The sequence below is a fragment of the Fundulus heteroclitus genome, unplaced genomic scaffold, assembly GCF_011125445.2.
Source record: "Fundulus heteroclitus isolate FHET01 unplaced genomic scaffold, MU-UCD_Fhet_4.1 scaffold_51, whole genome shotgun sequence".
NCBI lineage: Eukaryota > Metazoa > Chordata > Actinopteri > Cyprinodontiformes > Fundulidae > Fundulus > Fundulus heteroclitus.
Genome location: NW_023396934.1, coordinates 2,700,556 through 2,723,814, shown reverse-complemented (window position 1 = coordinate 2,723,814; position 23,259 = coordinate 2,700,556). Strand labels below are relative to the sequence as shown.

At 41.7% G+C, this 23,259-nt stretch overlaps 1 long non-coding RNA gene and 17 other non-coding genes across 20 annotated transcripts; all 18 read left to right on the top strand.

The window, feature by feature from the left end:
- The first annotated feature begins 1,066 nt into the window (after window positions 1–1,066).
- Window positions 1,067–1,139, top strand: trnaf-gaa. Its single transcript has one exon. It is a non-coding gene; the product is annotated as a tRNA-Phe (tRNA).
- A 966-nt stretch (window positions 1,140–2,105) lies between these two features.
- Window positions 2,106–2,178, top strand: trnaf-gaa. The gene has a single exon. It is a non-coding gene; the product is annotated as a tRNA-Phe (tRNA).
- Window positions 2,179–2,618: 440 nt separating this feature from the next.
- Window positions 2,619–2,691, top strand: trnaf-gaa. Its single transcript has one exon. It is a non-coding gene; the product is annotated as a tRNA-Phe (tRNA).
- A 443-nt stretch (window positions 2,692–3,134) lies between these two features.
- Window positions 3,135–3,207, top strand: trnaf-gaa. The gene has a single exon. It is a non-coding gene; the product is annotated as a tRNA-Phe (tRNA).
- Window positions 3,208–3,652: 445 nt separating this feature from the next.
- trnaf-gaa lies at window positions 3,653–3,725 on the top strand. The gene has a single exon. It is a non-coding gene; the product is annotated as a tRNA-Phe (tRNA).
- A 955-nt stretch (window positions 3,726–4,680) lies between these two features.
- trnaf-gaa lies at window positions 4,681–4,754 on the top strand. Its single transcript has one exon. It is a non-coding gene; the product is annotated as a tRNA-Phe (tRNA).
- Window positions 4,755–5,197: 443 nt separating this feature from the next.
- On the top strand, window positions 5,198–5,271 carry trnaf-gaa. Its single transcript has one exon. It is a non-coding gene; the product is annotated as a tRNA-Phe (tRNA).
- A 443-nt stretch (window positions 5,272–5,714) lies between these two features.
- Window positions 5,715–5,787, top strand: trnaf-gaa. Its single transcript has one exon. It is a non-coding gene; the product is annotated as a tRNA-Phe (tRNA).
- A 445-nt stretch (window positions 5,788–6,232) lies between these two features.
- On the top strand, window positions 6,233–6,305 carry trnaf-gaa. The gene has a single exon. It is a non-coding gene; the product is annotated as a tRNA-Phe (tRNA).
- A 443-nt stretch (window positions 6,306–6,748) lies between these two features.
- On the top strand, window positions 6,749–6,821 carry trnaf-gaa. The gene has a single exon. It is a non-coding gene; the product is annotated as a tRNA-Phe (tRNA).
- A 443-nt stretch (window positions 6,822–7,264) lies between these two features.
- Window positions 7,265–7,337, top strand: trnaf-gaa. Its single transcript has one exon. It is a non-coding gene; the product is annotated as a tRNA-Phe (tRNA).
- Window positions 7,338–7,779: 442 nt separating this feature from the next.
- On the top strand, window positions 7,780–7,852 carry trnaf-gaa. The gene has a single exon. It is a non-coding gene; the product is annotated as a tRNA-Phe (tRNA).
- Window positions 7,853–8,296: 444 nt separating this feature from the next.
- Window positions 8,297–8,369, top strand: trnaf-gaa. The gene has a single exon. It is a non-coding gene; the product is annotated as a tRNA-Phe (tRNA).
- Window positions 8,370–8,812: 443 nt separating this feature from the next.
- On the top strand, window positions 8,813–8,885 carry trnaf-gaa. Its single transcript has one exon. It is a non-coding gene; the product is annotated as a tRNA-Phe (tRNA).
- A 443-nt stretch (window positions 8,886–9,328) lies between these two features.
- On the top strand, window positions 9,329–9,401 carry trnaf-gaa. The gene has a single exon. It is a non-coding gene; the product is annotated as a tRNA-Phe (tRNA).
- Window positions 9,402–9,844: 443 nt separating this feature from the next.
- Window positions 9,845–9,917, top strand: trnaf-gaa. The gene has a single exon. It is a non-coding gene; the product is annotated as a tRNA-Phe (tRNA).
- A 947-nt stretch (window positions 9,918–10,864) lies between these two features.
- On the top strand, window positions 10,865–10,937 carry trnaf-gaa. The gene has a single exon. It is a non-coding gene; the product is annotated as a tRNA-Phe (tRNA).
- A 1,292-nt stretch (window positions 10,938–12,229) lies between these two features.
- On the top strand, window positions 12,230–14,901 carry LOC118560900. 3 transcript variants are annotated; one of them, XR_004929681.1, is made up of 8 exons: window positions 12,230–12,639; window positions 12,810–12,896; window positions 13,507–13,539; window positions 14,059–14,124; window positions 14,203–14,289; window positions 14,374–14,448; window positions 14,538–14,723; window positions 14,809–14,901. It is a non-coding gene; the product is annotated as an uncharacterized LOC118560900 (long non-coding RNA). The 3 variants fall into 3 exon arrangements; XR_004929679.1 differs by having other exon boundaries at window positions 13,496–13,539; XR_004929680.1 differs by having other exon boundaries at window positions 13,507–14,124.
- The last annotated feature ends 8,358 nt before the right edge of the window (window positions 14,902–23,259 follow it).

Here is a 23,259-nt window from a genome sequence, read left to right as displayed (position 1 = left end):
GAGCTGCATTTCCAGCAACCCTGTGTGTTTTCCTCACACACACGGGCGCCGAAATAGCTCAGTTGGGAGAGCGTCAGACTGAAGATCTGAAGTCCCTGGTTCAATCCCGGTTTTCGGCACAATGCCTGAGTCTCCGGCAGTTTCTCAATGGAAGAACTCTTCCCTCTGTGGCAAAGTGACTTTTTGTTGGTTGCTGTCTCTTCAAAGTACCTTGATCAGCTTTAACATCAGTGCTTAAACTTGCTTCTAAGATTTTTAGGCACCTCAAACTATCTGCAAAACACAAAACTCATGACATTTTTTTGTCTGTTGAACAGAACACCCTAAAATGTCCCCTTCAAAACACTACTTTTATCAAGCCTCTTCAAATGTCTGGCTAGTACCATCATCAGTCACAGTTAAATGGGGGAAAAAAGTACACCATTGCTTTACATATCTGGGGCCAATATGTCAAACTGTAACTTTCAACATGCTTTAATACTGATCATTCTGTATTGATAATGCCAGCGAGCTGCATTTCCACAACCCTGTGTGTTTTACTCACAAACACGGTGCCAAATAGCTCAGTTGGGAGAGCGTCAGACTGAAGATCTGAAGGTCCCTGGTTCAATCCCGGGTTTCGGCACAATGCCTGAGTCTCCGGCAGTTCTCAATGGAAGAAATCCTCCCTCTGTGGCAAAAGTGACTTTTGGTTGGTTGCTGTCTCTTCAAAGTACCTTGATCAGCTTTAACATCAGTGCTTAAAACTTGCTTCTAAAGATTTTTAGGAGCACCTCAAACTATCTGCAAAACACAAAACTCATGACATTTTGTTGTCTGTTGAACAGAACACCCTAATGTCCCCTTCAAACAACTACTTTTCAAGCCTCTTCAAAATGTCTGGCTAGTACCATCATCTCAGTCACAGTTAAATGGGGGGAAAAGTACACCATTGCTTTACATATCTGGGGCCAATATGTCAAACTGTAACTTCAACATGCTTTAATACTGATCATTCTGTTCTGTATTGATAATGCCAGCGAGCTGCATTTCCAGCAACCCTGTGTGTTTTACTCACACACACGGCGCCGAAATAGCTCAGTTGGGAGAGCGTCAGACTGAAGATCTGAAGGTCCCTGGTTCAATCCCGGGTTTCGGCACAATGCCTGAGTCTCCGGCAGTTTCTCAATGGAAGAACTCTTCCCTCTGTGGCAAAAGTGACTTTTGGTTGGTTGCTGTCTCTCTCTCAAAGTACCTTGATCAGCTTTAAACATCAGTGCTTAAAACTTGCTTCTAAAGATTTTTAGGAGCACCTCAAACTATCTGCAAAACACAAAACTCATGACATTTTGTTGTCTGTTGAACAGAACACCCTAAAATGTCCCCTTCAAACAACTACTTTTATCAAGCTCTTCAAAATGTCTGGCTAGTACCATCATCTCAGTCACAGTTAAATGGGGGGAAAAAGTACACCATTGCTTTACATATCTGGGGCCAATATGTCAAACTGTAACTTTCAACATGCTTTAATACTGATCATTCTGTATTGATAATGCCAGCGAGCTGCATTTCCAGCAACCCTGTGTGTTTTACTCACACACACGGGTGCCGAAATAGCTCAGTTGGGAGAGCGTCAGACTGAAGATCTGAAGGTCCCTGGTTCAATCCCGGTTTCGGCACAATGCCTGAGTCTCCGGCAGTTCTCAATGGAAGAACTCTTCCCTCTGTGGCAAAAGTGACTTTTGGTTGGTTGCTGTCTCTTCAAAGTACCTTGAATCAGCTTTAACATCAGTGCTTAAAACTTGCTTCTAAAGATTTTTAGGAGCACCTCAAACTATCTGCAAAACACAAAACTCATGACAATTTTGTTGTCTGTTGAAAAGAACACCCTAAAATGTCCCCTTCAAACAACTACTTTTATCAAGCCTCTTCAAAATGTCTGGCTAGTACCATCATCTCAGTCACAGTTAAATGGGGGGAAAAAGTACACCATTGCTTTACATATCTGGGGCCAATATGTCAAACTGTAACTTTCAACATGCTTTAATACTGATCATTCTGTATTGATAATGCCAGCGAGCTGCATTTCCAGCAACCCTGTGTGTTTTACTCACTCACACACGGGTGCCGAAATAGCTCAGTTGGGAGAGCGTCAGACTGAAGATCTGAAGGTCCCTGGTTCAATCCCGGGTTTCGGCACAATGCCTGAGTCTCCGGCAGTTCTCAATGGAAGAACTCTTCCCTCTGTGGCAAAAGTGACTTTTGGTTGGTTGCTGTCTCTTCAAAGTACCTTGATCAGCTTTAACATCAGTGCTTAAAACTTGCTTCTAAAGATTTTTAGGAGCACCTCAAACTATCTGCAAAACACAAAACTCATGACATGTTGTTGTCTGTTGAACAGAACACCCTAAAATGTCCCCTTCAACAACGACTTTTATCAGAGCCTCTTCAAAATGTCTGGCTAGTACCATCATCTCGTTCACAGTTAAATGGGGGGAAAAAGTCACCATTGCTTTACATATCTGGGGGCCAATATGTCAACTGTAACTTGCAACGCTTTAATACTGATCATTCTGTAGTGATAATGCCAGCGAGCTGCATTTCCAGCAACCCTGTGTGTTTTACTCACACACACGGGTGCCGAAATAGCTCAGTTGGGAGAGCGTCAGACTGAAGATCTGAAGGTCCCTGGTTCAATCCCGGGTTTCGGCACAATGCCTGAGTCTCCGGCAGTTCTCAATGGAAGAACTCTTCCCTCTGTGGCAAAAGTGACTTTTGGTTGGTTGCTGTCTCTTCAAAGTACCTTGATCAGCTTTAACATCAGTGCTTAAACTTGCTTCTAAAGATTTTTAGGAGCACCTCAAACTATCTGCAAAACACAAAACTCATGACATTTTGTTGTCTGTTTGAAACAGAACACCCTAAAATGGTCCCCTTCAAACAACTACTTTATCAAGCCTCTTCAAAATGTCTGGCTAGTACCATCATCTCAGTCACAGTTAAATGGGGGGAAAAAGTACACCATTGCTTTTACATATCTGGGGCCAATATGTCAACTGTAACTTTCAACATGCTTTAATACTGATCATTCTGTATTGATAATGCCAGCGAGCTGCATTTCCAGCAACCCTGTGTGTTTTACTCACACCACGGGTGCCGAAATAGCTCAGTTGGGAGAGCGTCAGACTGAAGATCTGAAGGTCCCTGGTTCAATCCCGGGTTTCGGCACAATGCCTGAGTCTCCGGCAGTTCTCAATGGAAGAAACTCTCCCTCTGTGGCAAAAGTGACTTTTGGTTGGTTGCGTCTCTTCAAAGTACCTTGATCAGCTTTAACATCAGTGCTTAAAACTTGCTTCTAAAATTTTTAGGAGCACCTCAAACTATCTGCAAAACACAAAACTCATGACATTTTGTTGTCCTGTTGAACAGAAACACCCTAAAATGTCCCCTTCAAACAACTACTTTTATCAAGCCTCTTCAAAATGTCTGGCTAGTACCATCATCTCAGTCACAGTTAAATGGGGGGAAAAAGTACACCATTGCTTTACATATTCTGGGGCCAATATGTCAAACTGTAACTTTCAACATGCTTTAATACTGATCATTCTGTATTGATAATGCCAGCGAGCTGCATTTCCAGCAACCCTGTGTGTTTTTACTCACACACACGGGTGCCGAAATAGCTCAGTTGGGAGAGCGTCAGACTGAAGATCTGAAGGTCCCTGGTTCAATCCCGGGTTTCGGCACAATGCCTGAGTCTCCGGCAGTTCTCAATGGAAGAACTCTTCCCTCTGTGGCAAAAGTGACTTTTGGTTGGTTGCTGTCTCTTCAAAGTACCTTGATCAGCTTTAACATCAGTGCTTAAACTTGCTTCTAAAGATTTTTAGGAGCACCTCAAACTATCTGCAAAACACAAAACTCATGACATTTTGTTGTCTGTTGAACAGAACACCCTAAAATGTCCCCTTCAAACAACTACTTTTATCAAGCCTCTTCAAATGTCTGGCTAGTACCATCATCTCAGTCACAGTTAAATGGGGGGAAAAAGTACACCATTGCTTTACATATCTGGGGCCAATATGTCAAACTGTAACTTTCAACATGCTTTAATACTGATCATTCTGTATTGATATGCCAGCGAGCTGCATTTCCAGCAACCCTGTGTGTTTTACTCACAACACAGGGGCGCCGAAATAGCTCAGTTGGGAGAGCGTCAGACTGAAGATCTGAAGGTCCCTGTTCAATCCCGGTTTCGGCACAATGCCTGAGTCTCCGGCAGTTCTCAATGGAGAACTCTTCCCTCTGTGGCAAAAGTGACTTTTGGTTGGTTTGCTGTCTCTTCAAAGTACCTTGATCAGCTTTAACCTCAGTGCTTAAAACTTGCTTCTAAAAATTTTTAGGAGCACCTCAAACTATCTGCAAAACACAAAACTCATGACATTTTGTTGTCTGTTGAAACAGAACACCCTAAAATGTCCCCTTCAAACAACTACTTTTATCAGAGCCTCTTCAAAATGTCTGGCGAGTACCATCATCTCAGTCACAGTTAATGGGGGGAAAAGTACACCATTGCTTTACATATCTGGGGCCAATATGTCAAACTGTAACTTTCAACATGCTTTAATACTGATCATTCTGTATTGATAATGCCAGCGAGCTGCATTTCCAGCAACCCTGTGTGTTTTACTCACACACACGGGTGCCGAAATAGCTCAGTTGGGAGAGGCGTCAGACTGAAGATCTGAAGGTCCCTGGTTCAATCCCGGGTTTCGGCACAATGCCTGAGTCTCCGGCAGTTCTCAATGGAAGAACTCTTCCCTCTGTGGCAAAAGTGACTTTTGGTTGGTTGCTGTCTCTTCAAAGTACCTTGATCAGCTTTAACATCAGTGCTTAAAACTTGCTTCTAAAGATTTTTAGGAGCACCTCAAACTATCTGCAAAACACAAAACTCATGACATTTTGTTGTCTGTTGAACAGAACACCCTAAAATGTCCCCTTCAAACAACTACTTTTATCAAGCCTCTTCAAAATGTCTGGCTAGTACCATCATCTCAGTCACAGTTAAATGGGGGGAAAAAGTACACCATTGCTTTACATATCTGGGGCCAATATGTCAAACTGTAACTTTCAACATGCTTTAATACTGATCATTCTGTATTGATAATGCCAGCGAGCTGCATTTCCAGCAACCCTGTGTGTTTTACTCACACACACGGGTGCCGAAATAGCTCAGTTGGGAGAAGCGTCAGACTGAAGATCTGAAGGTCCCTGGTTCAATCCCGGGTTTCGGCACAATGCCTGAGTCTCCGGCAGTTCTCAATGGAAGAACTCTTCCCTCTGTGGCAAAAGTGACTTTTGGTTGGTTGCTGTCTCTTCAAAGTACCTTGATCAGCTTTAACATCAGTGCTTAAAACTTGCTTCTAAAGATTTTTAGGAGCACCTCAAACTATCTGCAAAACACAAAACTCATGACATTTTGTTGTCTGTTGAACAGAACACCCTAAAATGTCCCCTTCAAACAACTACTTTTATCAAGCCTCTTCAAAATGTCTGGCTAGTACCATCATCTCAGTCACAGTTAAATGGGGGGAAAAAGTACACCATTGCTTTACATATCTGGGGCCAATATGTCAAACTGTAACTTTCAACATGCTTTAATACTGATCATTCTGTATTGATAATGCCAGCGAGCTGCATTTCCAGCAACCCTGTGTGTTTTACTCACACACACGGGTGCCGAAATAGCTCAGTTGGGAGAGCGTCAGACTGAAGATCTGAAGGTCCCTGGTTCAATCCCGGGTTTCGGCACAATGCCTGAGTCTCCGGCAGTTCTCAATGGAAGAACTCTTCCCTCTGTGGCAAAAGTGACTTTTGGTTGGTTGCTGTCTCTTCAAAGTACCTTGATCAGCTTTAACATCAGTGCTTAAAAACTTGCTTCTAAAGATTTTTAGGAGCACCTCAAACTATCTGCAAAACACAAAACTCATGACATTTTGTTGTCTGTTGAACAGAACACCCTAAAATGTCCCCTTCAAACAACTACTTTTATCAAGCCTCTTCAAAATGTCTGGCTAGTACCATCATCTCAGTCACAGTTAAATGGGGGGAAAAAGTACAACCATTGCTTTACATATCTGGGGCCAATATGTCAAACTGTAACTTTCAACATGCTTTAATACTGATCATTCTGTATTGATAATGCCAGCGAGCTGCATTTCCAGCAACCCTGTGTGTTTTACTCACACACACGGGCGCCGAAATAGCTCAGTTGGGAGAGCGTCAGACTGAAGATCTGAAGGTCCCTGGTTCAATCCCGGGTTTCGGCACAATGCCTGAGTCTCCGGCAGTTCTCAATGGAAGAACTCTTCCCTCTGTGGCAAAAGTGACTTTTGGTTGGTTGCTGTCTCTTCAAAGTACCTTGATCAGCTTTAACATCAGTGCTTAAAACTTGCTTCTAAAGATTTTTAGGAGCACCTCAAACTATCTGCAAAACACAAAACTCATGACATTTTGTTGTCTGTTGAACAGAACACCCTAAAATGTCCCCTTCAAACAACTACTTTTATCAAGCCTCTTCAAAATGTCTGGCTAGTACCATCATCTCAGTCACAGTTAAATGGGGGGAAAAAGTACACCATTGCTTTACATATCTGGGGCCAATATGTCAAACTGTAACTTTCAACATGCTTTAATACTGATCATTCTGTATTGATAATGCCAGCGAGCTGCATTTCCAGCAACCCTGTGTGTTTTACTCACACACACGGGTGCCGAAATAGCTCAGTTGGGAGAGCGTCAGACTGAAGATCTGAAGGTCCCTGGTTCAATCCCGGGTTTCGGCACAATGCCTGAGTCTCCGGCAGTTCTCAATGGAAGAACTCTTCCCTCTGTGGCAAAAGTGACTTTTGGTTGGTTGCTGTCTCTTCAAAGTACCTTGATCAGCTTTAACATCAGTGCTTAAAACTTGCTTCTAAAGATTTTTAGGAGCACCTCAAACTATCTGCAAAACACAAAACTCATGACATTTTGTTGTCTGTTGAACAGAACACCCTAAAATGTCCCCTTCAAACAACTACTTTTATCAAGCCTCTTCAAAATGTCTGGCTAGTACCATCATCTCAGTCACAGTTAAATGGGGGGAAAAAGTACACCATTGCTTTACATATCTGGGGCCAATATGTCAAACTGTAACTTTCAACATGCTTTAATACTGATCATTCTGTATTGATAATGCCAGCGAGCTGCATTTCCAGCAACCCTGTGTGTTTTACTCACACACACGGGTGCCGAAATAGCTCAGTTGGGAGAGCGTCAGACTGAAGATCTGAAGGTCCCTGGTTCAATCCCGGGTTTCGGCACAATGCCTGAGTCTCCGGCAGTTCTCAATGGAAGAACTCTTCCCTCTGTGGCAAAAGTGACTTTTGGTTGGTTGCTGTCTCTTCAAAGTACCTTGATCAGCTTTAACATCAGTGCTTAAAACTTGCTTCTAAAGATTTTAGGAGCACCTCAAACTATCTGCAAAACACAAAACTCATGACATTTTGTTGTCTGTTGAACAGAACACCCTAAAATGTCCCCTTCAAACAACTACTTTTATCAAGCCTCTTCAAAATGTCTGGCTAGTACCATCATCTCAGTCACAGTTAAATGGGGGGAAAAAGTACACCATTGCTTTACATATCTGGGGCCAATATGTCAAACTGTAACTTTCAACATGCTTTAATACTGATCATTCTGTATTGATAATGCCAGCGAGCTGCATTTCCAGCAACCCTGTGTGTTTTACTCACACACACGGGCGCCGAAATAGCTCAGTTGGGAGAGCGTCAGACTGAAGATCTGAAGGTCCCTGGTTCAATCCCGGGTTTCGGCACAATGCCTGAGTCTCCGGCAGTTCTCAATGGAAGAACTCTTCCCTCTGTGGCAAAAGTGACTTTTGGTTGGTTGCTGTCTCTTCAAAGTACCTTGATCAGCTTTAACATCAGTGCTTAAAAACTTGCTTCTAAAGATTTTTAGGAGCACCTCAAACTATCTGCAAAACACAAAACTCATGACATTTTGTTGTCTGTTGAACAGAACACCCTAAAATGTCCCCTTCAAACAACTACTTTTATCAAGCCTCTTCAAAATGTCTGGCTAGTACCATCATCTCAGTCACAGTTAAATGGGGGGAAAAAGTACACCATTGCTTTACATATCTGGGGCCAATATGTCAAACTGTAACTTTCAACATGCTTTAATACTGATCATTCTGTATTGATAATGCCAGCGAGCTGCATTTCCAGCAACCCTGTGTGTTTTACTCACACACACGGGTGCCGAAATAGCTCAGTTGGGAGAGCGTCAGACTGAAGATCTGAAGGTCCCTGGTTCAATCCCGGGTTTCGGCACAATGCCTGAGTCTCCGGCAGTTCTCAATGGAAGAACTCTTCCCTCTGTGGCAAAAGTGACTTTTGGTTGGTTGCTGTCTCTTCAAAGTACCTTGATCAGCTTTAACATCAGTGCTTAAAACTTGCTTCTAAAGATTTTTAGGAGCACCTCAAACTATCTGCAAAACACAAAACTCATGACATTTTGTTGTCTGTTGAACAGAACACCCTAAAATGTCCCCTTCAAACAACTACTTTTATCAAGCCTCTTCAAAATGTCTGGCTAGTACCATCATCTCAGTCACAGTTAAATGGGGGAAAAAAGTGCACCATTGCTTTACATATCTGGGGCCAATATGTCAAACTGTAACTTTCAACATGCTTTAATACTGATCATTCTGTATTGATAATGCCAGCGAGCTGCATTTCCAGCAACCCTGTGTGTTTTACTTACACCCACGGGTGCCGAAATAGCTCAGTTGGGAGAGCGTCAGACTGAAGATCTGAAGGTCCCTGGTTCAATCCCGGGTTTCGGCACAATGCCTGAGTCTCCGGCAGTTCTCAATGGAAGAACTCTTCCCTCTGTGGCAAAAGTGACTTTTGGTTGGTTGCTGTCTCTTCAAAGTACCTTGATCAGCTTTAACATCAGTGCTTAAAACTTGCTTCTAAAGATTTTTAGGAGCACCTCAAACTATCTGCAAAACACAAAACTCATGACATTTTGTTGTCTGTTGAACAGAACACCCTAAAATGTCCCCTTCAAACAACTACTTTTATCAAGCCTCTTCAAAATGTCTGGCTAGTACCATCATCTCAGTCACAGTTAAATGGGGGAAAAAAGTGCACCATTGCTTTACATATCTGGGGCCAATATGTCAAACTGTAACTTTCAACATGCTTTAATACTGATCATTCTGTATTGATAATGCCAGCGAGCTGCATTTCCAGCAACCCTGTGTGTTTTACTCACAAACACGGGTGCCAAAATAGCTCAGTTGGGAGAGCGTCAGACTGAAGATCTGAAGGTCCCTGGTTCAATCCCGGGTTTCGGCACAATGCCTGAGTCTCCTGCAGTTCTCAATGGAAGAACTCTTCCCTCTGTGGCAAAAGTGACTTTTGGTTGGTTGCTGTCTCTTCAAAGTACCTTGATCAGCTTTAACATCAGTGCTTAAAACTTGCTTCTAAAGATTTTTAGGAGCACCTCAAACTATCTGCAAAACACAAAACTCATGACATTTTGTTGTCTGTTGAACAGAACACCCTAAAATGTCCCCTTCAAACAACTACTTTTATCAAGCCTCTTCAAAATGTCTGGCTAGTACCATCATCTCAGTCACAGTTAAATGGGGGGAAAAAGTACACCATTGCTTTACATATATGGGGCCAATATGTCAAACTGTAACTTTCAACATGCTTTAATACTGATCATTCTGTATTGATAATGCCAGCGAGCTGCATTTCCAGCAACCCTGTGTGTTTTACTCACACACACGGGTGCCGAAATAGCTCAGTTGGGAGAGCGTCAGATTGAAGATCTGAAGGTCCCTGGTTCAATCCCGGGTTTCGGCACAATGCCTGAGTCTCCGGCAGTTCTCAATGGAAGAACTCTTCCCTCTGTGGCAAAAGTGACTTTTGGTTGGTTGCTGTCTCTTCAAAGTACCTTGATCAGCTTTAACATCAGTGCTTAAAACTTGCTTCTAAAGATTTTTAGGAGCACCTCAAACTATCTGCAAAACACAAAACTCATGACATTTTGTTGTCTGTTGAACAGAACACCCTAAAATGTCCCCTTTAAACAACTACTTTTATCAAGCCTCTTCAAAATGTCTGGCTAGTACCATCATCTCAGTCACAGTTAAATGGGGGAAAAAAGTGCACCATTGCTTTACATATCTGGGGCCAATATGTCAAACTGTAACTTTCAACATGCTTTAATACTTATCATTCTGTATTGATAATGCCAGCGAGCTGCATTTCCAGCAACCCTGTGTGTTTTACTCACACACATGGGTGCCGAAATAGCTCAGTTGGGAGAGCGTCAGACTGAAGATCTGAAGATCCCGGGTTTCGGCACAATGCCTGAGTCTCCGGCAGTTCTCAATGGAAGAACTCTTCCCTCTGTGGCAAAAGTGACTTTTGGTTGGTTGCTGTCTCTTCAAAGTACCTTGATCAGCTTTAACATCAGTGTTTAAAACTTGCTTCTAAAGATTTTTAGGAGCACCTCAAACTATCTGCAAAACACAAAACTCATGACATTTTGTTGTCTGTTGAACAGAACACCCTAAAATGTCCCCTTCAAACAATTACTTTTATCAAGCCTCTTCAAAATGTCTGGCTAGTACCATCATCTCAGTCACAGTTAAATGGGGGAAAAAAGTGCACCATTGCTTTACATATCTGGGGCCAATATGTCAAACTGTAACTTTCAACATGCTTTAATACAGATCATTCTGTGTTGATAATGTCAGCGAGCTGCATTTCCAGCAACCCTGTGTGTTTTACTCACACACACGGGCGCTGAAATAGCTCAGTTGTCAGAGCGTCAGACTGAAGATCTGAAGGTCCCTGGTTCAATCCCGGGTTTCGGCACAATGCCTGAGTCTCCGGCAGTTCTCAATGGAAGAACTCTTCCCTCTGTGGCAAAAGTGACTTTTGGTTGGTTGCTGTCTCTTCAAAGTACCTTGATCAGCTTTAACATCAGTGCTTAAAACTTGCTTCTAAAGATTTTTAGGAGCACCTCAAACTATCTGCAAAACACAAAACTCATGACATTTTGTTGTCTGTTGAACAGAACACCCTAAAATGTCCCCTTTAAACAACTACTTTTATCAAGCCTCTTCAAAATGTCTGGCTAGTACCATCATCTCAGTCACAGTTAAATGGGGGAAAAAGTACACCATTGCTTTACATATCTGGGGCCAATATGTCAAACTGTAACTTTCAACATGCTTTAATACTGATCATTCTGTATTGATAATGTCAGCGAGCTGCATTTCCAGCAACCCTGTGTGTTTTACTCACACACACGGGCGCCGAAATAGCTCATCTTATACAGCGCAGGTCTGTATATGGTGACCAATAGCCACCGGGAGTCCATCTTTCGCTAGCTAATCAGACGCGCGGGTCAATCTTTTGGCGGCCAATCGTAGGGCGACGTCAATCTTTTGACGGCCAATCGTAGGGCGACGTCAATCTTTTGACGGCCAATCGTAGGGCGACGTCAATCTTTTGGCCGTCCAATAACGAGGCTACTTCAATCTTTTGGGCGGCCAATCGCTGCAGGATGCGCCACTCAAATGTCCCGCCCTTAATGTATCGGCAGCTTCGGCAGATAGTGTAGCTTTGTTGATCTGAATCCAGAGCGCGACTCGTTTGACAACTCTCGTCGATTTCGGTAAGTAATGCTTCTACTCTTGAATCATCTTTTATCATATGCGTTTCAATTAGCCCGTTTTTGCCACTAAACAATGATATTTTTACTTTATTTGGGCACTTAGTAGGAGTTTATATAAATATAACTTCTCTCATCAAATCGATCAACTGCATTTCACAGATGCATGGCTGTCTCTGGTATAGTACTGCAAAATCATTCATAAAATCTATCAAATGTCTTTTAAAAAAAGCCTGCTTGACCCTGGGAAAATATGTATATTTTTTATTTGGGTAATTATGAGGGTATATACATTTATACATTATGGGTAATTATGAGGATTTATACATGCATCATGTCTCATTGACCCTGGGAAATATGTATATTTTTTATTTGGGTAATTATGAGGGTATATACATTTATACATTATGGGTAATTATGAGGATTTATACATGCATCATGTCTCATTGACCCTGGGAAATATGTATATTTTTTATTTGGGTAATTATGAGGGTATATACATTTATACATTATGGGTAATTATGAGGGTTTATACATGCATCATGTCTCATTGGCCCTGGGAAATACGTATATTTTTTATTTGGGTAATTATGAGGGTATATACATGCATCATGTCTCATAGAATCTGTCAAATAAATTTTTAAATGTCACAGGGAAATGTTTATAACGTTTTTTATTTGTATGCGTTTATGCCATGTTTATATAATTACAAGATGAATTAAATAGCTTTTTTTGTCATTACAGAATATGTCTAAATCAAACCCCAAAAGCCACAAGGCGATGGATGACACAGAGTGGGCCTCAAGGCTTAGGTCTTTTGCTTCCTCTGGTGTTTGGCCATCACATGCAGGCAACAGACCTGCTCCAAGGCAACAAAAGTGGTACTCCCTGTATCAGAAGGTATTTTTGTTAATAATCAAGTAGATACTGTATAATTATTTTTTACTTCAGTTTCAAAATAGTTGACAAACTGTGAATCACATAGATTTGAGCATAAAACAAGAAATGATAATGTATTATGACAAAGAATAAAATTAGTAGTCAAATTCAGCTTGTGCTCTTGTTTATAGATAGAAAAGTGTCCACTACAGCTGAGAGGCCAGCGGACACTTTTATCCCAACCACAAAAGTGTTTGTGTGGGTATCATCTTCCTAAGGTAAAGTGTTTTTTTTTTTATCTACAATCGATATGCTGGTGAAGATTCTCGGTCATCCAGATCATGATCAATCCAGAAAAAAACCTTTGAAAACAAACAAAACAACTGGACTTCTATTCTAAAACTGAAGCCATTTCATCCCTCACAGAGTTAAGTGTAATAACCCTTTTAGACTCTTCCATCAGAAGAACATGAGGCTTGTTCTATCACAAGCTTGAGTTCACCTGCGCTGGTTACCAATCTTTGCCTTTAATATCAGACATCAAAGAAGGGGCAAGAGGTGTAAGCTGGGGTGTCTGGAGTTCACACCATGGGGTTAAGGAACAAAAGAAAAGGCAAGGGGGGGGGGGTTACAACAAGAGGTTGGCTCACAAAGAGGTGTGAGAAACATCTGTTTTTTTCCTGTGTGAAGATAAAACAGTAGAACATTCTTTAATAAAAAGAAAATGATTACATGCTTCAGCTAGAATAGAAGCCCAGTTGTTTTTTTGCCTTTATATTGAACTACAAAGATTCATTATGCACACAGTGTAAATATTTATTTCCCATAATGTGTTCTTGGGCCATTTCTTTTTTTTATTTTTTTATTTCTGGCCTAGTTATGCAACAGGTCTGTTCAACAGCAGAGGAAAAGGATTAGCAGGTAAAAAAAAGGTCATAAGGGCTAAACTTGCTTCATCACTAATAAAAAAGCACCTCTTAATCATTTGCATGAAATGGGCTGTCGTTGTGTCTTATATATGTGGTTGAAGTGTGTGTGAGTTGGTGGTTTGAGGGTGCTTTGGCGCAGAATTGTGCAATCGTGTTTCTGTCAGTCTGCCTCAAGCTGTGGCTACATGCGTAGCTGAAAACCACCACTGTGTAAATTAATAAAATCCCCTTACTACGGTGAAGCGCTTTGGGGGGGACTTGCTTCTAACTGTGAAACGCACTGCATAGATGGGATCTCTTTCCCTAATTATAGTATTAACATAGTATTTAGTAGTAGTAGTAGTAGTAGTAGTAGTATGTAGAAATGACATCACATGCATAAACTAGTATTCTGCTTCCTTTGAAATCACTGCTGATGTTGGCCTGCCTGATCCAGTGTGTGTGTGTGTGTGTGTGTGTGTGTGTGATATGCAAGTGTGTATTTGTTGTTAACATATATGTTCTGCAACAGGTGCCCACACCCTCATCTACACCCACAAGCAGTGGAGGCCAATCAAGTCAAATGAGTTCCACAGTGGTAGGTGAATTTTATTGTTCTATGTGAATGAGAACTCATAATGGCAATAACCTGTTTTGTTTTTTTGTCATTTTCCAGCTCCAGACTGCTGTTCCAATCCAACACCCCACAGCGTGCACCACATCTGGAACTCCGGCAAAAAGGCCAAAGCTCACCCTGTCTTCAGTAAATATATTTGCTCCTTTTCTAAAAATCTGTTTTAAAGTCTTGTTTTAAAGTCATCGTTTTCATATTAATGCCTTTCTTAAGTTTGAAAGGTCCAGATTTGGTGGCAAGCATGTGGAGAGTGCAAAGCCAAACATAAATCTTGCACGGAAACCTTGTGTAAGCACTACTATATATGTTTATATATTTACTTTATGCTTTGAAAGTTCCTATTTTATCTAAATGTTCTTTTGTCCTTTTATTTCCAGACTAATGTAACACCTACTTGTACAAGCACAGCAGCCGATTCGTGTGAGGATCCAGTGCCAGGCCGCTCTCTTCACAACGTCTTTCAACAACAGCCACAAAGAACAGAGACCTTTTATCTTGCCCCACCTTTACCAGCTCCGAAAAGACAGAGACCGGTGGAGGAGCAAAGTTCAGCAGTGAATGCAGTTAAACATTTTTTTATATATATTATCATGACATTCACATTCTACTTTTATTTTATATCTAATTTGTCCTTCTCTCTGTCTGAAGAACCCATTCCAGCCTGAGAACACTGGTGAGCTGCCACTTCTTTGGCCTAAGACCATGCCAGAGGAGGATCACCAGTGGGTTTCAACAGCCTTATTTAGAATGTCTGCCAAAGGGAAACTGGAGCTCCAGGACCATCTCCAGCTGTGGTATTTTCCCCCTCAGCCATCTCTCATTTACCACCAGCTCCCAACATCAGCCAGGTTTTTTGCTCACCCCTTACTGCTGTGGATGCCGTACAGGCTGTGGAAGGTTCGGTTCCTTTGCACTGACCCTGCCTGTAAGCACACTCTGAGCAGTGGTGGTCTTCACAGGCGGGTCCGGCAGGTGCTTGATATTGACCGTTTTTACAACCTGGTCACAGAGACACTAATATGCTCAAAGTGCCGTCGGAGCTACCTGTCTTGGAATAGGGAAATTCTTGAGCAGCTGGACATGGCCCATCGCTCTGAGTTTAGAGTCATCCTTACCCGCCGGTATGCTGGTGCTTTTATGTGAATATAATGATTGTTTTATTTAAAGATTTATGCATATAACACAACTGTGTTTCATATCACAGATATGCCTGTGACATCAGGGTGATACGCCTCTTGCGGGAACGAGGTCTGGGGAATGGACCGGTCCGACTCATTGGCCAGTTGAAAGAGAACCACAGTGAGGAGTGGCTGAAAAGGGTTGCGTGTTACACCCGAGCGTGTGCTGGCTTCATCAGCAAAGGTTGCCTGTTGACACCGACCTTTGAAGAGCCTCCTAAACCTGTGGCCCTTCCTAGCTATAAGTGGCTTTCAGTAGTGTACAGCCAAGATATACTTTACAGGTTGGAGGATATCAAGGCTAGTATCACCTCCACTTATGGCTCCATCTTAAAACTTGATTCAACCAGGAAGGTACATATTAATATTGTATTGTTTAATCATATAACTAGTTAAGTTTTAAATAACGTTGGTTGTCCATATAAATATTTAAATTTCTGTTTTAGATCACAAAGAAACTCTCAGGACCAGCAAAGGGCACTGCACAATGGCTGACTTCAGTTGGCAATGAGATGGGTCAAGTTCTCATCAGCGTCTTGACCGCTGGGGAGGGACCAGGTTTAGACCTGATGGCTGGTGGCTTGGTTGACAGGTATGTTAGCTGCAAAACCTTTTCAGTTACACGTCTTAAGTCAAATTATGTGTTTATTTGTATATATATATATATATATATATATATATATATATATATATATATATATATATATATATATATGTGTGTGTGTGTGTGTGTGTGTGTACACTTAATTTCTTCAGGTATGAGGCTGCAGGAGTGGACCCCCCTGTTGCACTCTATGTGGACTGTGGCTGCTGCAAGGAAGTGGGTGAGACCAAGTTAAAGGCCAGATTCAGTGGATGGCCTAACCTGATCGTTCGCCTTGACATCTGGCACTTTATGCGACGTCTGGCTGTGGGATGCACCACCGATGCACACCAGCTGTACCCGACATTCATGGCTCGTATGTCAGCATGTATTTTTGAGTGGGATGCTGCTGACCTTAACAAATTGAGAGAGGCAAAGAGGGCACAGCTTACAGGTCATGGCTGGACAGCTCTGACTGAGAAGCAGCTGGATCGGCAAATAACAAAAGAAGAGTTAGAGCTACACTGCAGGAGGAGAACTCGTGGAGAAGAGCAAACCATCCAGCTGTTGGATCAGCTGATCAGTGAGCTCATCAGTGACAAGGGAAAGGATGCCCTTGGTGTTCCTCTTCTGGACCCCATACGAATGCAGCATATCTGGCGTGTTCAGAAGAGGCATGTTAAGTGCATTCAGGACCCACCTGATGTAGCGCTGTACACACAGACAGGCACCATCAAGAAGGGAGGGGTCGAGCTGCAGACCCTGCGCTGTGCCAGAGGGTCAACATCTTTGGAGTCTTTCCACTGCCACTTAAATCGGTTCATTCCAGGTAAATCCAGTTTAATAATGCTCCTTAAGTTACAACAAATGCTTTGTTTTCCTGTGCTAATGATTGGTATTTATTCAAGGAAACAGTGCCAACACCTTGAACTTCCAAATCTACCTTTTGGATGGGCTACATCGCTGGAACCACAACAGGGCGGCTGCTGCTGTGGAGACAGAAACCTCTGGTTTACGCACCTACTCTGGTGAACTGGTTCATAGTGTTAACGTCGATTACGAGAGAGTTTTTGGCAAGAAGCTGGTCCCTTCTTTTACACCACCTGCAAAATATACAGGTTTCAACACTAAGTATTATGCTCATTGTCCTGTATTTAACTCTTTAATTTTTTTTGTAATCCAAAATTGGTTATGTAATTTCAGGTGAGCTGATTGGAGTGCAGTACCTACTGAGGCAGAATGACAAACCACTACAGGATATGGCACCAGATTCTGAGGAGGCAGAGACATTGCTGGAGCAAATAGAAATGCAACAGCCAGTGGAGGCTGATGAGGGCTTTGAGGAACTTGACTCTATGGAGGTCACACTAGCAGATTTGCTTTTGGACACATCCAGTAGGATCTCTTTCCTTCCTGAGCACCCCCCTATAACTCAGCTTGCTCTACCTCCTGCTGAGTCTTCTAGTTGCCAAATCAGTCACCTGCCTGAGCACCTGCCTCCATCCTCTGCTGGGCTCCAGGCCGCTCACCTGCCTCCATCCTCTGCTGGGCTCCAGGCCGCTCACCTGCCTCCATCTTCTGCTGGGCTCCAGGCCGCTCACCTGCCTCCATCCTCTGCTGGGCTCCAGGTTACTCACCTGCCTCCATCTTCTGCTGGGCTCCAGGCCGCTCACCTGCCTCCATCCTCTGCTGGGCTCCAGGCCACTCACCTGCCTCCATCCTCTGCTGGGCTCCAGGCCGCTCACCTGCCTCCATCCTCTGCTGGGCTCCAGGCCGCTCACCTGCCTCCATTCTCTGCTGGGCTCCAGGCCGCTCACCTGCCTCCATCCTCTGCTGGGCTCCAGGCCGCTCACCTGCCTCCATCCTCTGCTGGGCTCCAGGCCGCTCACCTGCCTCCGTCTTCTGCTGGGCTCCAGGCCGCTCACCTGCCTCCATCTTCTGCTGGGCTCCAGGCCGCTCACCTGCCTCCATCTTCTGCTGGGCTCCAGGCCGCTCACCTGCCTCCATCCTCTGCTGGGCTCCAGGCCGCTCACCTGCCTCCATCCTCTGCTGGGCTCCAGGCCGCTCACCTGCCTCCATCCTCTGCTGGGCTCCAGGTTACTCACCTGCCTCCATCTTCTGCTGGGCTCCAGGCTACTGTTTCATCCGGGTTACCTGGGCTAACTACTTCTGAACAAATTGTAAGTTAAATATCAGTGTGTTTTGAAAATTGTTCATGGTTTATCTTTTTGAGATACTTAATGCAATTTTTCTCCACAGGCTGTTGATGAACACAGTAGGGCAGGACTGGATCGGGTGGATGAGCTTGCAGAGTACCTGGTGGAACTAAGAAATGAAAAAGGCCTAACAATCTCAAACCAGCAGGCCGCCACCATTGTGGGTCTTTGGCAAAACCTGGACAGATATGATAAAGACCGGATTGTTTATGCTGCACGACACCAGAAACGGCAGCTTACAGGTCGATTTAGGTCCCCCAAAAAAAAGGCAGTTTATGCAGGCGTTGAGAGCACAAAAAGGCATGTGCTTGGTTCTTCTGGTTCTGCTGCTCAATGGCCAGATTGTAGCCGCCTAGTTGAGATGATTTTTGTCAGGTTGTGCAACATTCATGGTAGCCCCAAAAAAATTGGAAACCAGACCTTTTCAAGATGGTCATTAATTCTAAATGATTATAAAAAGATTCGACAGCTAATTTTGAATAATGGCATTATTATGCAAGACACAACCCTCCAACTTGTCACCGTAAATCAGACCACCTTAATACAGTGGCATAACAAAAGATTTAAGGCCCAAGATGTTGCCATTCTGATGCAAGGGCTGGTGCTGCCTCAGGAACGGCCCGTTGCCATTGAACCACTTCTGCCAGTTAACACTAAGCCCACACAAGTCACACCACACAAACACGAACACAGTTACAACCTGCCTCCTGACATCACTGGCCAAGCAAAAACAAAACTCAATGTCAAAGACAGAGCTGAGCTGAAAAATATTAAACCAAAACCGCCTGCACCTCACCAAAATATTATTTACATGCCACTCCAAATCCCACCAACCGCTGCAGCAGCTAGCAATTTGCCACGACTTCTGCTGCCATCCCCCACTGCACCAAACGTTATATGCCCAACATATTTTCCGGGAACCCCTACATCTACTACACAAACCCAAAACACAGCCCAAAAAGAGAAGCGCAAATACACAAGAACAGTCACATCCAACCGATGCACTAAATGTGATGAGCCACGCACCACAGAGACCGGCCATAGCCAATACAAAGGCAGGATTTACTGCCCAAACACTGAGACACTAACCAAAGAGCAGTGGCTCAGACAGATGAGAAGATAACGGAGTGAAGCTTTTTTCAGTGTTTTTTAAGATTTTGGTATTTTTATTTAATTATTATGCATACATACATTTATTATATATTATTTATTGTATATATACTTTATATATTATGTCTTTATACTAATTATATAATTAATATGGCTATACACTAGGACATTATGTCTACATGCTATATAATTATGTCTATACAGTATATATTATGTTTATAAACTACTAACATAATTGTTATTATATACACTGTATATATATATATATATATATATATATATATATATATAAATAAATAAATATATAAATAAATAAATATATATATAAATAAATATGTAAAAACTATATATTGTCTCTATATGCTATAATTGTCTATACACTAATTATACAATGTCTACACACTATGTGTATATACGTGATTTATTTATATATTTTATATATATATATGTAAGAATGTTACGGGGTGTTTGTGTGTACATTGCATTGTTTTAAATAAAACAAAAAAAAATACAATAACTCATTTCATTGGCCTCTTTGTTTAGATATTTCCTGATAATGACTGTAATTTGCTCTGGAGCAAAAATACATCCAGTACGCCGATAAATCCTAATAGATTGCAGCATACTCTACATTTGATTAAATTGAGATATCCAGTGCAACAAATGCACATTGATTTTTGCTGAAATTTCCTGTTTGATAAAAGTGTTTGTGCCCAAATGTGCTTATTTTTGGAATACATTCAAGAGTTATGTTATGTGTCTCCTGCCTGGTTAACTAATTGAGTCCAAAAAAGAAATCATGTTTAGATTACATTATTTTATCAGTCTATAGATCTATGATAGTGTGTCACTTTGTGAGGTTGTAAAATTTAGCTTAAATGTTTAAAAACGTTCCACAAATTACAAAAGGCAAATTTATGTGTTTAAAGTCAACAAATTAAGCTGTTTTAGTGGCAACAAAAGTTTACCACAGCGGGATTCGAACCCACGTTTCGCGTACTTCTCTCCCCCCCCTTCTCCCCCTCCCCCCCAATTCTTCCCCATCTTATACAGACAATTGTTCCCCAGCTTTGGCGCAGTTGGGAGAGCGTCAGACTGAAGATCTGAAGGTCCCTGGTTCAATCCCGGGTTTCGGCACAATGCCTGAGTCTCCGGCAGTTCTCAATGGAAGAACTCTTCCCTCTGTGGCAAAAGTGACTTTTGGTTGGTTGCTGTCTCTTCAAAGTACCTTGATCAGCTTTAACATCAGTGCTTAAAACTTGCTTCTAAAGATTTTTAGGAGCACCTCAAACTATCTGCAAAACACAAAACTCATGACATTTTGTTGTCTGTTGAACAGAACACCCTAAAATGTCCCCTTTAAACAACTACTTTTATCAAGCCTCTTCAAAATGTCTGGCTAGTACCATCATCTCAGTCACAGTTAAATGGGGGGAAAAAGTACACCATTGCTTTACATATCTAGGGCTGATTGTTTTTTATGGAGTTTACTGTTCAGTTTTTGATGTCATATAGTAATGTTTAATTACATGTTTGGATTTCATTTCCTCTTTGCCTTACTGATTCTGGATGTTTATGGATTTCCAGTCTGATACTATACTGTTAGATTTTACTAAAAATAAATGACTATAAATCAGTGTTAAATGTATTCTGTCTCCTAGGTTGAATGTGGCAACAGGTCTCTTCAATATTGGACCTTTTCACAATCTTCTAATTTTATGAGATTCTGAATGTAGGGTTTTCATTTGTTTTCAATTATAATCGTCAACATTAAAAGAAATAAACACTTGAAATAGATCAGCCTGTGTGAAATGGATGAATATAATATACAAGTTTAACTTTTTGAATGGAATTACTAAAAAAAAATCTAATTTTTCATGATATTCTAATTACATGACCAGCACCTGTAGTTGGAAAAGTCTCAGACTGAAGATCTCTGATTCAGTTTAAATTAATTCCAGCTCTGCTTTATGCTCAAATGAATATGGCCTACTGAAAAACGCAGAGCTCAATTAATTGATTTACATTAAACGTGCAGTCTTGTGACGTTTTTGCTGATGCAAAGGATTAGTTGGTAAAAACCACCAAAGATTAAACCAGCAGTAAACAAAGGAAGATGGAGGGAAAGTCACGTGATTGTGGGTTACAAATTTCAAAATTGCTAAGGGCTCTTTAGTATCATTGGTACTAAATAAAGCATTAACATTGTCCGAGACAGCAAATAACTGATTAACCCAGCAAAGACAACAGGTGGAAGTTTACCCATTGCTGCTTATAATGAATTTCATAAAGCAGAGTTAATTTCAGCCCAGCTACTGTTGCTGGTTAACAACAGACGCTAGGGGTCCATCCAAATACCCTTGAGTAAGGATCTCCAGAAGTGCTGTCCGAATAGAGCAGTCAGTAAGGAAGGAGGTAGGAAAAGGAGCCTGTATGCTTCCTCCTGTAGCTAGTTTTGACTCAGAACCTCGCAACGTCCCTTACCAGCATCAAGGGGCCATAAGGTATCCCACAATCCTTTGTGTGACATGATGTATAAGCACAGCCTCCCTCACAAAAATCAGCACAAATGTGCGTAGAGAAGGGAGCATTCATGCAGATTGCACATACTTTTTTAAAATTTAAATATTTCTACTAACTTCTACATTTCAATTTTTGCTAACGCCTGTTATGTCTATAATGGACACTTTTTAGCTCCTCAGGGAGTGTTTGTCTGGTTTATCACGCAATTGCAGAGTATGTTTTGTAAATTGACTGCTAGTTATCTTTTTATGGCTTGAACATTTTAATGTTCAGATGCTGCTGTTGCACACCTTTGGCTTTTCACGAATTGTTGTTCGGTGCATTCCACATCAAAATATTATTTTTTTTATCTGAACAATCCTTATTACCAATTAATAATTGCACTGTATCCCCCCCCCCCCCCCCACCCACACACACACACACACACACACACACACACACACACACACACACACACACTCTTAAGTCTTTCTGTTCTGCTAGCTTAACTTTAGCTTTCTCTTTTCATAGTGTGTTTTTGCATTTTTCTTTATGAATGCTCATTCTTCATTTTTCCATGGATGTCTTTTATTTGCGTGTAAATACGTAAAGTATGAGCTGGTGTCTCTCCAAAAGTTCAATATGGTTACACAATGACAAAGACTCTTGATTCTTGGTCAGTGTTGCTCCCTTAAGCACAGCTGTTTTTCATTGGCTTTTAGCAGATTCTCAGAGGGAAGCTGCTTTCTTCATTAAATATTACCTATTTTTTTATGTTACATCCTATATACTTGTCTGCAGGAATTTGACATATATTTCTGCACTAAAGTAGGTCATCTGCAGAAATACGACATGACGTTACAAGCTGATGTCACAGATGGAAGACGTTCTGACACTGAAGATTGTTTGTGTATGAAGATGTAACACTTTGCTTTAAAACACTTTGCCATGAAAACGGAACGATGTTCTAAGATATTTCCGCAATCAGAACAAATCCAATTTATATATTTAACATAACCAATTAGTATTGTCACGATTGGGTTTCTTTTCTTTTAAAAATAAGTGATAATAAACACCTTTAAAACATCAAAAAAAATTGATGGAACCTATTTGATTTTCAGTTTCATATTTGGGGTATGTGCATTTTTTACATTGTACATTCATTGAATTGTAGTTCTTTTGAAAGGTAGAAACATAATGATATTTCCTAAATATTGTTGCTTAAAAGATCTGTTGTTGGTTTCCCAATTCAGAAAACATGTCCTTAAAAATGTGCCACAGGTTTGGCCTTAGTCTTAAAAGGTACCCACACAGACCCGGCGGCATGGGCGGGCATTGGGGGGCCGTGCCCGCCCTGTGAGCCAGCTGTGCCCGCCCTGGACTGGAAGCTGTCTTTTGTTTTTATATATATATACCTCGGAGTGGCCATCGTTCTATTAGTACTATCTTTGATGTGTCAATCATACAATTTAACCAATCAAATCAACGACTGAAGGCAACATGATAGCCA